This window comes from Bison bison, unplaced genomic scaffold (genome assembly GCF_000754665.1).
Source record: "Bison bison bison isolate TAMUID 2011002044 unplaced genomic scaffold, Bison_UMD1.0 scf7180017864105, whole genome shotgun sequence".
Lineage (NCBI taxonomy): Eukaryota > Metazoa > Chordata > Mammalia > Artiodactyla > Bovidae > Bison > Bison bison.
Window position 1 is genome coordinate 10,415,515 of NW_011494677.1, and position 12,856 is coordinate 10,428,370.

The 12,856-nt window shown below is 42.7% G+C and overlaps 1 protein-coding gene across 2 annotated transcripts in view; it reads left to right on the plus strand.

Moving 5' to 3' along the window:
- Nucleotides 1-12,856, plus strand: part of KIAA1456 (KIAA1456 ortholog) — a 68,706-nt gene that overhangs the window by 35,870 nt on the left and 19,980 nt on the right. For both annotated transcript variants that reach the window (XM_010838827.1, XM_010838828.1), the window contains one exon: nt 5,707-5,904. The gene's annotated coding sequence lies outside the window, so the exon portion shown is untranslated. The remainder of the gene's footprint in view (nt 1-5,706; nt 5,905-12,856) is intronic.

The window sequence follows — 12,856 nt, forward strand, 5'->3', positions numbered from 1 at the left end:
TCGTTGTTTTTTTTTTTTTTTCAAGAAAACCAAATATTCTTTGGGACTATTTGATCTTTCCCTCATTTTATCCACATTCTTTTCACATGTATTTCCTCCAAGGTAACCTTTCAGTCCCTGTTGGGATTGCAGTGAGGGTCCTATTCTCTCAGGGTTACATATGTTATTGTTTTAAAGCCCTCCATTTGTTCTGCTCATAGGATTTCAACCAGAAATGCCAGTTACCTTTGTCCCCACCATTTCTGCTATAACCTCTGGTGTATTGTTAAGAGGTTCTGTGTAGCATCTCTCTCTCTCTTTAGTTGCTAAGTCATTCCGACTCTTGCCTCCACATGGGACTGTAGCCCACCAGGCTCCTCTGTCCATGGGATTCTCCAGGCAAGAATACTGGAGTGGGTTGCCATTTCCTTCTCCAGGGGATCTTCCCCACCCAGGGAGCAAACCCACGTCGAATGCATTGGCAGGTGGGTTCTTTACCTATGAGCCACCAGAGAAGCCCACTAACACGTTGATTACTACTGGTGATGTCCTAACCTCATTTCTTTCTTGTTCTGCACAATCTCTTGATTTAATTCACTTCCTTTTTTGTAGTGGGCTGGGTTTTAAATTATAAATATTAACTGTTTCTGGGTGAAAAAGAGTTTCTAATAAACACCTTATTACCTCTTCACTGGACCGGCCCAACAACTTTAACTTGTTAATTGTGCAGTGACTGTCCATGTAAATAGAGATGGTCATTAACTGGCTCCTCGAGTTTGCCTCTTGGGTCAGTCCACTGGACTAGGCTGGTGCTCAGGAGAAATCTGTTTTTTAAGCTCTCTGAATAGGACTGAACTGTATTTGGTCGTGGCTGAACACTATATGCCTTCTCTCTTTGGGAGTAAATGGTAAGAAACATCACTGCCAAATTTTAGAACAATGATTTTTAAATGATCTCTAGAACAGCTTGCTCTGAGCTTCATGTCCGTCTTACTTGGTTGTCCTTCAGATAAACAGAAACAGTTATGTCCAAACCTAAACCCTCACTCAGATGTATTCCCTCTGATGGTGAACTACAGCACCATCTAAAGTACCCTCTTTTTTATTCTTCTCTGCCTTTCTTCATGTATTTTTATCATAAACATTGACTGAATGCTGTATAAACCACAATACCCAACAAGACATCAGCAATCATGAGCTCCACTGTCCATATCTAGAAAATGCTGCCATCAATTACAGACATAACGGATATATACAAACAGCCAAGGCAATAATGCGAAATATAATGTGTTACCGATCACTATGGCATTTCCATTACCAACACTTAGTCCTTCTTACAGCCTTTTTCCTGTAGATGCAAGTATCTTAAGTAAATTTCTCTGGACGTATTCACAGGTATTCCAAGGGAAGAGTCTTTCAGAGTTTATATATGGTCATTACCAAAGTTTCCTTTTGTCTTTCATTCTTACTCTCTTTCCCTCTATTTTAGGATGCTGGTGGTACCTCTTACAGGGTCAGCCTTATCAGTAGCACTGCTTCCTCTTCAGTGTGTTCTTTCCCTTAACTCATCAATTTTTGTTGTTGTTCAGTCACTCAGTCATGTCCGACTCTTTGCAACCCCATGGACTGCAGCACACCAGGCTTCCCTGTCCTTCACTATCTATTGGAGTTTTCTCAAACTCATATCCATTGAGTCGATGATGCCATCCAACCATCTCACCCTCTGTTCTCCCCTCCTCTCCTGCCTTCAATCTTTCCCAGCATATTTTCCAATGAGTCAGCTCTTCACATAAGGTGGCCAAAGTATTAGAGTTTCAGCTTTAACATTAGTCCTTCCAATGAATATTCAGGGTTGGTTTCCTTCCGGATTGACTGGTTTGATCTCCTTGCTGTCCAAGGGACTCTCAAGAGTCTTCTCCAACACCACAGTTTGGAAGCATCAATTCTTTGATGCTCAGCCTTCTTTATGGTCCAACTCTCACATCCATACATGACTACTGGAAAAACCATAGCTTTGACTAGACGGTTCATCAGTTAGCAAGTCCTACTAATGTGATGCTCTCTCCTTATCATCTCCTGTATCTCACCCCCTCCTAAGCATCCTTAATATCATTATCTGTCTAAAGGATTTTACTAGGTTCTGTCTCTGTGAACCTGTCCAGGAAATACTAGTCTACACTCCTGCTGTGGATTTCTGGAAACCAAATCCAAATTTGTCTTTTCTCTCACTGACATAATTGTTGTTCACCATTATATTCAGGATAAAGATCTAAACTCCTTAGAAAGTTAAACTAGGTCCTACATGGTCTGACTCTTCCAGGTTCTTATAGTATCATCCGTTCTCCCTCCCTGCCTCCCCACTGACTGTATAGTTAAGAGTGTGAAGTCAGGAATCCAACTTTCTGGTCTGAAATCCTGGCTCTGCCACTTACTAGCTATGTGACCTTGGAAAGTCACTTGTGTTCTCTGTGCCTCTGCTTCCTTATCTGTAAAATGGGGACATGGTGGTTCCTGTTTCATTTAGTTACTGTATAGATTCAATGAGTTGATATATGTTAAATGCTTATAACAGGGCCTCAATAACAGTAAATAATTAATACACATTGTGTGTGTGCATGTCTTGCTATTATCATTAAGTTACTTGAAGTTCATCGAAGAGTCTCATTTCTTTTCCATATATGATGTCTGATAGCTAGAATCGCCTACTCCCATGTTTCCTGACTCACCCCTACCCTCTTCTGAGCTGTCAGCCTCTCAAGGGAGGCTTCACTGCCCCTCCCCGTGAACAGGCTGGATGAGTTGCCTCACCTACAGTTCCTACAGAACCTGTGCACACCTGGATCATAACATTCCTCACACCTGGTGTGGGCTCTGGGCATCTGTGGTTTTAAATACTTGATGATGGCCCAAAGATCTATGATGTCGTAATCTGTAATAGGTGTGTTTTATCTATTAATTTATCAATCAACTGATTGACCTGTTGATTGATAGGTATAACAGCCAACGCATAATTAGTTTAGAGATTCAGAAGCTCAAAAGCTCTCAGGATGTATCCATACCGAAAATGAAAGTAGTACCATATTTTAATTTTCTATTTCTTTGTATGCTTCCTATATTAAACTTTGGATTCCTAAATTGGGAAACTTAAAAAATCTTTATCCCTAGCACCTTATTATATAACAGAAGTTCAGTTAGTATTTGTTGAATGAATGAATGTATCTCTTTAATACAGAAACTACTTTTTTTCCAAAAACTAATTTTTCCCCTGAGACATAGTTTGAGGTGCTGAGTCTCTTCCCAGGAAAATACACACACTTGGTTAACCTCAAAATTTCATAAGGTTTGAGTCACCTTTGTTCTTGAAGATGGTTTCCGATTTATTCAAGGAGAAAAGAAGAAGAAATGCATTTTTAATACTAGATACTCCAAAGATGTGTGGCTGATAAAATGAAAGGACTGATCCAATTCAACTTATTAAAAGAAACATACTACCTACCCTATTTTGTCTTTGCCCAGAAACTTCTTGGAAAAGATAAAATGATTCATTTTTAAGAGAGGCAAGTTTGGATCATAATTCAGTAAACTTATGGAAAGTCAATTATCTTTACAGGTGTTTGAGGACTATGATTTGGGTGAATAGAGAAGTTCCCCACCATGCGTTCTTTTTCACCCCAGCAGCTCACACATGCCCGCTACACTATCTGAAACTTCTTTTCGTTCACTACACTTTCTGACTAAGTCTCAGAACACCCTGTCCTCAGAGCCTATCTGAGAGGGTGAATGCATTTGGACACCAATGCCTGAAGGCAAGGGGCTTAGACAGTCAGGCTGGCTGGGGGCAGAGCAGCCCCTAGGTCAGGGCCGGAAGGGTGAACCCGAGGTGACGCGCTTTAAGCTTTGCCACTAGCATGGAGTTTCAGACAACGTCATCTCCTATTCCTTAAAAAACTAGGAATAAAACTGCCATATGACCCAACAATCTCACTACTAGGCATATACGCTGAGAAAATCGTAATTGAAAGAGACACATGTATACCAATGTTCATTACAGCACTATTTACAGTAGCTAGGACACGGAAGCAACCTAGATGCCCACTGACAGATGAATGGAATACACAAACTGTGGCACAGGTTTACTACGGAATGTTACTCGGCCATACAAAGGAATGTGTTTGAGTCAGTTCTAATGAGGTGGACGAACCTAGAGCCTGTTATACAAAGTGAAGTAAGTCAGAAAGAGAGAAACAAATATCATATATTAACGCATATATGTGGAATCTAGAAAGGATTCATATGATGAACCTATGTGCAGAGGAGCAGTGGAGATACAGACATAGAGAACAGACTTGCGGATACAGTGGGGGAAGAAAAGGGTGGGACGAATTGATAGAATAGCATAGAAGCATATACAATACCATATGTAAAACAGATAGCCAGTGGGAATCTGCTGTGTGATGCAGGGAGCTCAAACCTGCTCCTCTGTGACAACCTAGAGGGGTGGGATGGGGTGGGAGGTAGGAGGGAGGTTCAAGAGGGAGGGGACATATGTATACTTATGGCTGATTCATGTTGATGTTTGGCAGAAACCAACACAATACTGTAAAGCAGTTATCCTTCAATTAAAAATAAATTAATTAAAGAAAGAACATGTGACAGACACAACACATACACACAGAACATCCTCTCCTTCATGATAAAGGCAGGCTCGAAACTGCCAAAGGAAAGATGAAATCTTTTGACTGTAACTCTTTCAAGACTCTTTCTAAGTGTTCTTCCTAAAATGCCAAACTTCGTGGCTGTCAGTGGTACAGATTGTATGCCTGCATGTGACTGAGAGACGATGGGTTATATGCACACTCTGAAGACCAGCAAGAAGCTTTGCAAAGCACATGCAGATCAGTGCTTCTTAAACAGGGATCAAGACTGGGGTGGGTGGAGAGCCCCAGCAAGTTCAGGGAAGCCACGTACATCCCACCCCACCATTCTGAGAATCACTGTGTGTAATAAACGGGCACAGTTTGCGGTACTGAGGTGCATACGCAAAGGACGTGAAGACCGAGGAAAGTGACTGAGAACTGTGATCAAGATGAAAGTCCATTTGCCTCATTTACAGATGAATCAGGCCCCCAAATGTTACACGACAGGCTTTTCCTACTGCACCGGGCATCTCTCCAGACCTCATTTTACACCCCAAGACCTCCCCATTACAGAGGGGTTTTCTGCATATGTCCTCTTTTTAATGTAACTCAGAGTCTTTTGATGAATTTCATGACAAACCTGTTCTATTATGTAAAAAGAAAAAAAATAAATGTGAACAGTGAAGAATAGGGGTACTTGTCAAAGTGACATGGAAATAGCTGCTAACGACAATTATTGAACAGTTAAATTGTACTGGGATGACTTAATAACATTTAGTCATATGTCTTAAAAAGTTACAGTAATTAAACCACTGGATTCGAAATTGACTCTCCATACTTGTAAATTTTGAGGAACAAGATGAAATCATCCTATTTAATTTGGGGAGAAAGTACTGGGTGTTTTACAGAAAGCTGAGGGATTGATTCAGAAACTGCTCTTATAGTTCTGGCACATTCCATATATTAACAGTTTGTTCTAATCCCTTCTTCTCTGGGGAATTCAGGCATGTCAAGAGGTCAGCATGGGCTGTAGCCGGTTCAATGGTTGTATTATGTAAAATGAACTTCAGTACTTGTTTTTTCCTAACAGAGCCTGCATTCCCTGCGAAGACGTACGCCGAGTGGCTCAGCGCATGAAAGGGCCTCGCTGTTAGATTCTCCTCCCGCTACACGCGTTTACAGTATACACTGAGGAAATTACGAGCAACAACTGTCACTCTCTGAGGGTGGAAACTGCCATGAATCAAAAAGACAAGAAGTAATTTTCTGTAATCACAAGATGACTCAGGTTAGTAGCTTTCAGTTATTACAGCAATTCACATAATATGAGCATATGCAGTAAACCTAATTAGGCCCAATTCCTATCATTTAAAAGTTATGACATTGTGACATAAAGTAAGCTGGAGTTTATTTTTGCACTAGGTGGAAAAAAGAATTTGAAAGTAGTTTTAAAATAACAAGAATGTATTCAATGTTCTATTAGAAAACAAAATGTGTTTCTAGGACGTCAGCATATTGTGAAATGATAGTTTTTTATCATACAAAAGATTGCAGTATAATTTGTATTTGAAAATAATATGTAGGTATAAGTACCATGATTTAATATTTTTGTAAATGATTAAACTCAATTATATCATGATGAAGTCTTTTTATAATGTAAATAAAGTCTCTGACCCGACTTGACCATTTTGTATTTAAAGTTTAGAATCACAGTTTGAATATATCTTTGAAATTTAAAGCAGCCCTATGCTCTTTTTAAAATATGTGTCTTCTGTGGCATTTATAATAAGAGAACAATTTACAGTATTTATATTTGTTTTCAGTTATAAAACTGGGACAATTTTGTGTCTAGGGTATATCTCTGCCTCTGCAAGGGAAGGAAATTAGGAAACACAAAACATGACTGGGAAAGCTTAGTTTTAGCCTTGGGAGCCTCTGAGAGCCTCTTGGCTCTTATCAGGGGATTAGTGATTTATGACCAAATATTGGAGGACCACTTTATCTGGAGTAAAGCATTGTTGTCTTGCATAGGGAGCTCATTGGTTCTACACATATGTATAAAAGAGAGGTCCAATTTCAGTTCTGCCCTCCAAGAGCTTCTAACCAAGCTGGGAACATACACAGAGTTGAGAGTTCAAGACAGAATCAGGAGAAATGCTCTAAAAGTGACAGCAATAATAAATATGCAATATATAGAAATACTAGGGGAAATGATTATTTTTTATTGATAGCTATCCATAAAGTCTTTACAGAGAAGGGGGAAGCTGAGTTAGACTTCGAAGAGCAGGTTAAGATTTCAGAAGGGAAGCACTACAGATGAGAAATAGCCTGCTGACTTTAGCAAAGACCTGAATGAGGAGCTATAAACAAGGCCCACTCAGGGAAACATGAGTAGAGTTCTTTGGGTGGAGCTGAGAATTTGAGTTGTTGCAGTAAGAGGATATGGCTAGAAAGCCAGACTGAGACCAGGTCCTGGAAGCTTCTGAATGTTGGATGGAAGAGTGTAAGCTTTGTCCGAGAGAGGTCTCTTGAAGGGTTTTCAACAGGGAGAGGAGATGATCAAATGGATATTAGAGGAAAATTATCCAGTACCAGTATGAAAATAGATTCTAAACTGCTTTTATTGAGTTCTTGGACGGAGATTACAAGCTACTTCCATCAAGCCAAGAAGAGCATCATGCAGTGTGGTCTCTGCAGTCGCCTTTTACTATAGGATATGTCTCCAGCCAGTGAATGTTAACTGAAAAGAGAGCTGCAACCTCCCCGCATTATGGCTGTATTAGAGGTGACAGGGGGACAGAGAGACTGACTAGGAAGCTGTAATAACAGCTCAGATACCAGGCTGTGGCCATTAAAAAAAAAGATGTAGCAGTAGCAAAGATGGCAGCAGTGCAACAATCTGCTCATCTCTTGGGCTGGCACTGGTTCCAACAGGACACTGCACCCCAGTGTTCCGTTTCCAGGGCTCCAACCAGAGTCCTTCCATCTGTGGGAGCCAAGTCCTGCCGGGCCTCTGGAGGCCACAGCACCTCTCTTCCACCGTGGCACCCCCTAAGGTCCATGCTATGATCATGAAGATGCATTCAAGTCCGAAATAACTAAAGTCCTCTGCCCGCAAAACAAACTCTTCCCCAAGCAAGAAGGGATCTGTTGCGGCTATACCAAGCAGCTGATAGAATAGGAAAAAAACCTCAGAAAAGGTAAGACTTAGGAGAAACTGGAGGATATTTCCTCTAGTAATCTGGCTTCAACTATCTCTTGTCAGTTTTCCAGGGGAGAGAGAATGATTTTCTTAGATGAGGTCATGTGTCCACCCCATCCTACATGACGGCAGGCTCCAACATCACTTGGAGTCCAAAGGGAGGTACAGTTCCTCAAAGGAAGAGCAGATGGCACAGGTTTTTAGAAGTATTTAATTTCTAAAGTGTCTAGGCCTGTAAATAATGGTCATAAATGCATAGGCTCAGGCTTGGGGATAGATTACATATTCCCTAGAACCTTATATCTCCAAATGTGTTTCCACTACTACCTGTGACAGATCCTCTTACTTTTCAAACTACATATTATTGTTAAGTACACACACACACACACACACACGCATGCGCGCACACACACACACACATGTTGACAGAAAGTGCTTTCAGCAACACCTTGACGCCTTCTATCTACAGTAATGAGAAAAATGTTAATGTTTATGAAGGAAAAAGTAGGACAAACTTACATAGTAACAAGTGATCTTCTAATAGAACATGGCTGATAGAGTTTACTTTTCCATATCTAGGTAGATAATCCACATCTCATATAATGAGCTGTGTATTGCCCTATTTTTGGCTAAAAACATGCACACTGTCCACCCATCAAGAGCAGTCACTTGGAGACCTGGGCCGGTGCTTCTAGGATCACAGACACACACTCTGGCTGGTAAAACTTCTGCCCAGAAGTTTTCCTCTACCCAGATCTTTTCTGATCATGTGTAATGGTCAAAGCACATCCTATGGCTTTGCCTGAATCAAGCTGGGTGGAGAAGTGTTACCCTAGTTACACGCCCAGAACAGGAAAACCAAATATCTGTGACCTATTACTGACCACACTGTAGCTAGAAGCAAGAAGCACGGATGCTTCTCTGTTTGGTCCTCTCTCCACGGGGAACACACCAAGCCGCTGACCCCTCCTACTAGCTTCCTAGCACTTTCTCTCCCCTCCTCTGCTTTCCAGGGAACCACTTTCCACTGCACTTGAAATCCAAACTAGTTCTCAGATGTGCAGGGCATCACTTTCTGTGACTTATTCTTCCTTTCAAGTTTGTCAGCATGCAGACTAGGAGCCTGGCTAAAGCAAACCCCACATCCCTAGCTTCAGCTGGAACCCTACGCTAGTGCTGTAGTACCAGTCTTACTAGCTCAGTCATAGGACCAAATTCACAAGGAATCTGCATATATGTATAGTGTAGGAAGGGCTTCCCAGTTTGCATTAATGGTAAAGAACCCGCCTGCCAATGCAGGAGACTTAAGAGATGCAGGTTCCATCCCTGGGTCAGGAAGATCCCTGGAGAAGGGCATGGCAACCCCTCTGGTATTCTTGCCTGGAGAATCCTATAGGTAGAAGAGCCTGGTGGGCTTCAGGCCATAGGGTCACAAAGAGTTGGACACGACTGAAGCAACTTAGCATGCACACACGCACACAGAGGACGAAATATAAATCCACAGAGTGTCAAGAATGTCAAATTGGATGGCCCCAGCTCTGCAAATCAATTTCACAGTTAGCTACATATTCTGCAGAATATAATCTTAAGTGAAAAATACAACAAAACGGATTTATATTGTTCACAAGCTTTCAAACAGCTCTTTGAAGTTACTTGTTTATGGTAGAAGCTGGGAAAAGTTGGGGAAGAATAACAGAAAGGTCTCCATGTGGTGCTCTTCAAATACTACAGATTCTGAGCTTACAGATGGAGCCAGCTTGAGGGGAATCAAGCTCGTGTTGACTGTCACTTAATCGGTGTGGGCGCTCAGTCGCTAAGTTGTGTCTGACTCTTTGTGACTTCCTGGACTGTAGCCCACCAGGCTCCTCTGTCCATGGAATTCTCCAGGCAAGAATACTGGAGTGGGTTGCCACTTCCTTCTCCAGGGGAATCTTCCACCCAGGGATCGAACCTGGGTCTCCTACGTTTGCAGGCTGATTCTCTACCACTGAGCCACCCGGGAAGCCCTTAACACTGGCAAGTGCAATAAAGCAAAATGTATTTGTTCTACAGTTCTCAAGACTGTACTGCCTAATTGATTCCTTAAGGGGGGACACTTTTAAACAGACCTAAGTCTACTGAGATTTTGATTACAGAGAAAAGCATTCAGTGTTTGGGTTTTTCCTCATGTGTAGGCAGTTATAGGCAGCCATATGTTTACTTTGTATTCTAGTTGAGGGTGTAATATAAGCTGCTTCAGTTTGGGTGGAAGTTTTGTCAGACATCACAAATGAGATTTGTACTCTGTTAGAGTTGCCAGATTTTTTGCAGGGACTGTGGGCAGGCCCATAATAGTTAAGGACAAAGTGAAAAGTAAAAGTCACAAAGTCGTGTCTGACTCTTTGTGACCCCATGGACTATGCAGTCCATGGAATTCTCCAGGCCAGAATACTGGAGTGGGTAGCTGTTCCCTTCTCCAGGGAATCTTCCCAAACCAGGGATCGAACCCAGGTCCCCCACAATGCAAGCAGATTCTTTACCAGCTGAGTCACCAGGAAAGCCCAAGAATACTGGAGTGGGAATCTTCCCAAGCCGGGAATTGAACCAAGGTCTCCTGCACTGCAGGCAGATTCTTTCCCAACTGAGCTATCAGGGAAGCCCAATTAAGGATAACCTACTGCTAATTTAAGAGTAAATCCTGAAAAGCTCTTCCTCGCAGTGAAAGGAATGATGGAATGAGAATATCATCATTCTCATCATTTGAGAATATCATCTTATCATCATTCATAAAATAGAGTGAAAGTCTGCCATTTGCAACAACGGAGATATTATGCTTATAATACTCAATGAGAGTATTATGCTTAGTGAAATAAGTCAGACAAAGAAAGATAAATACCATAAGATTTCATGTGGGATCTAAAAAATTAAACAAACAAAAGTACATAACAAAACACACACAAAAAACAGACTCACAGATAGAAAGACCAAACTAGTGGTTAACCCACTCCAGTATTCTTGCCTGGAGAATCCGATGGACAGGGGGGCCTGGCGGCTGCAGTGCTTGGGGTCACAGAAGAGTCAGACACTACTGAAGCGACTAGACAACACAGTGGTTAACAGGAGGGCAAGGGGAGGGCAAGGTAGGGTTATGGAATTAAGAGATACAAACTAGGCATAAAACAGATAAGCAACAAGGTTACACCATAGCACAGGGAAATACAGTCATCATTTCATAACAACTTTAAAAGTATAGTCAATAAAATACTGAATCACTATGTTATGAACCTGAAACTAATCTACTATTGTACATCAACTATACTTCGGTTAGAAAGAGTCGTCAATGGATTGGACGCTGAAGGTGGTGAGCGGGGACTTCCCTGGTGGTCCAGTGGTGAAGACTCCAAGCTCCTGCTGCAGGGGGAATGGGTTCGATCCCTGGTTGGGGAACTAAGATCCTACATGTCACGTACAGTGGCCAGAAAAATTAAAATAAAAAAAATTGGTGGCTGAGATTATGGAAACAATATTTACATGGTCTTTAAGTACCTCTCATCAAGATATTTCTTAAATACAAGGTGAAAGGTGGGCATTTTACAGTGGGGTAACTCCTCAGATGCTATCTGAGCCAAGTGCCTTCTATTCCCCAGAGTGACAGAGACCAGGGGGTGAGGGTGGAGGGAATACAGAGGCTGGCCAAGGACAGCACCTTCTCTTACCACATTCCCATCTGCAAGCTTGTGGGTGTCCAGGGTCCCCTCTTCCCACACTCCTCAGGATATTCTCTTACCCTTTGTAAGAGTCCTTACCCTTTGTAAAAGACTCAGAGTCCACTCTGGTTCTTTTTTTGTTCATTGATTGAAGGTCTGCTGTGTGCCAACTACTGGGGACTTGGCATTAAATAAGATAAGCCCTTGTTACCTAGGCTCTTCCAGTCAGGGCTAGAGAAAAAACACCTAATAGACTTACAGCCCTCAGTAACCACAGAGGATGCATGGGACGAAAAAGGACAAGGGGTGGGACTCAGCCAGCTGGTGAGCAGCGGTAGGGCCGAGTGGGTTACTCAGTGATTAAAAACACTTTAATACTGATTGGTACAAAGCCACAGCCTGAGCCCCGGCCGCTGCCCTGGGATATACTCACTCACATGCCACAGGAGAATAATTAAAAGACCAAACCCTAAACAAACAGAAGCCTCGAAGACCTGCTCTTCTACTTTCCCCACTCCTTTTTATTTAAAATTTTTTTCTGCTAAATTTTTGGCTGCACTGGCTCTTCACTGCTGCCTGTGGGTGTTCTCTAGTTTTGGTGAATGGGGGCTGCTTTCTAGCTGTGGTGCAAGGGCTTCTCGCTGTTGCAGAGTCTGGGCTCCAGGGCACATGGGCTTCAGGAGTTGTGGCACACGGGCTTAGTTTCTCCACTGCATGTGGGATCTTCCAGGACCAGGGACCAAGCCTGTGTCCCCTGCTCTGGCAGGTGGGTTCTTATCCACTGTGCCATCAGGAAAGTCCTCCCCACTGCTCTCTGATTGCCCTTATCCTGCATGGGAGGTCAAAGAAGTCCTTCTGGAAGAGGTGACGGTTGGGCCAAGAATGAATAGAAGTTAGCCAGGAAAGGCACAGAATCTGTAGCAGCCCCTGGATGAGAGAGGGTGCATCAAGTCTGAGAAACCTCGGGTCACTAAGTATGACAGGTGCCCCGACGCTGGGGAAGGAAGGTGAGAAATCGCTGCAAGAGGTAAGTGAAGGCCAGATCAGAAAGAGCCATGGATACCCTCCTGAGACACCCGGCCTTGAGCAGACAAGCGATAAAATGCCTTTGAAGAAGTCTAAGATAGGGAGCAATGGCAACCCACTCCAGTACTCTTGCCTGGAAAATCCCATGGGAGGAGCCTGGTAGGCTACAGTCCATGGGATCGCAAAGAGTTGGACACGACTGAGTGACTTCACTTTCACGCATTGGAGAGGGAAATGGCAACCCACTCCAGTGTTCTTGCCTGGAGAATCCCAGGGACGGGGGAGCCTGGTGGGCTGCAGTCTATGGGGTCACACAGAGTCGGATA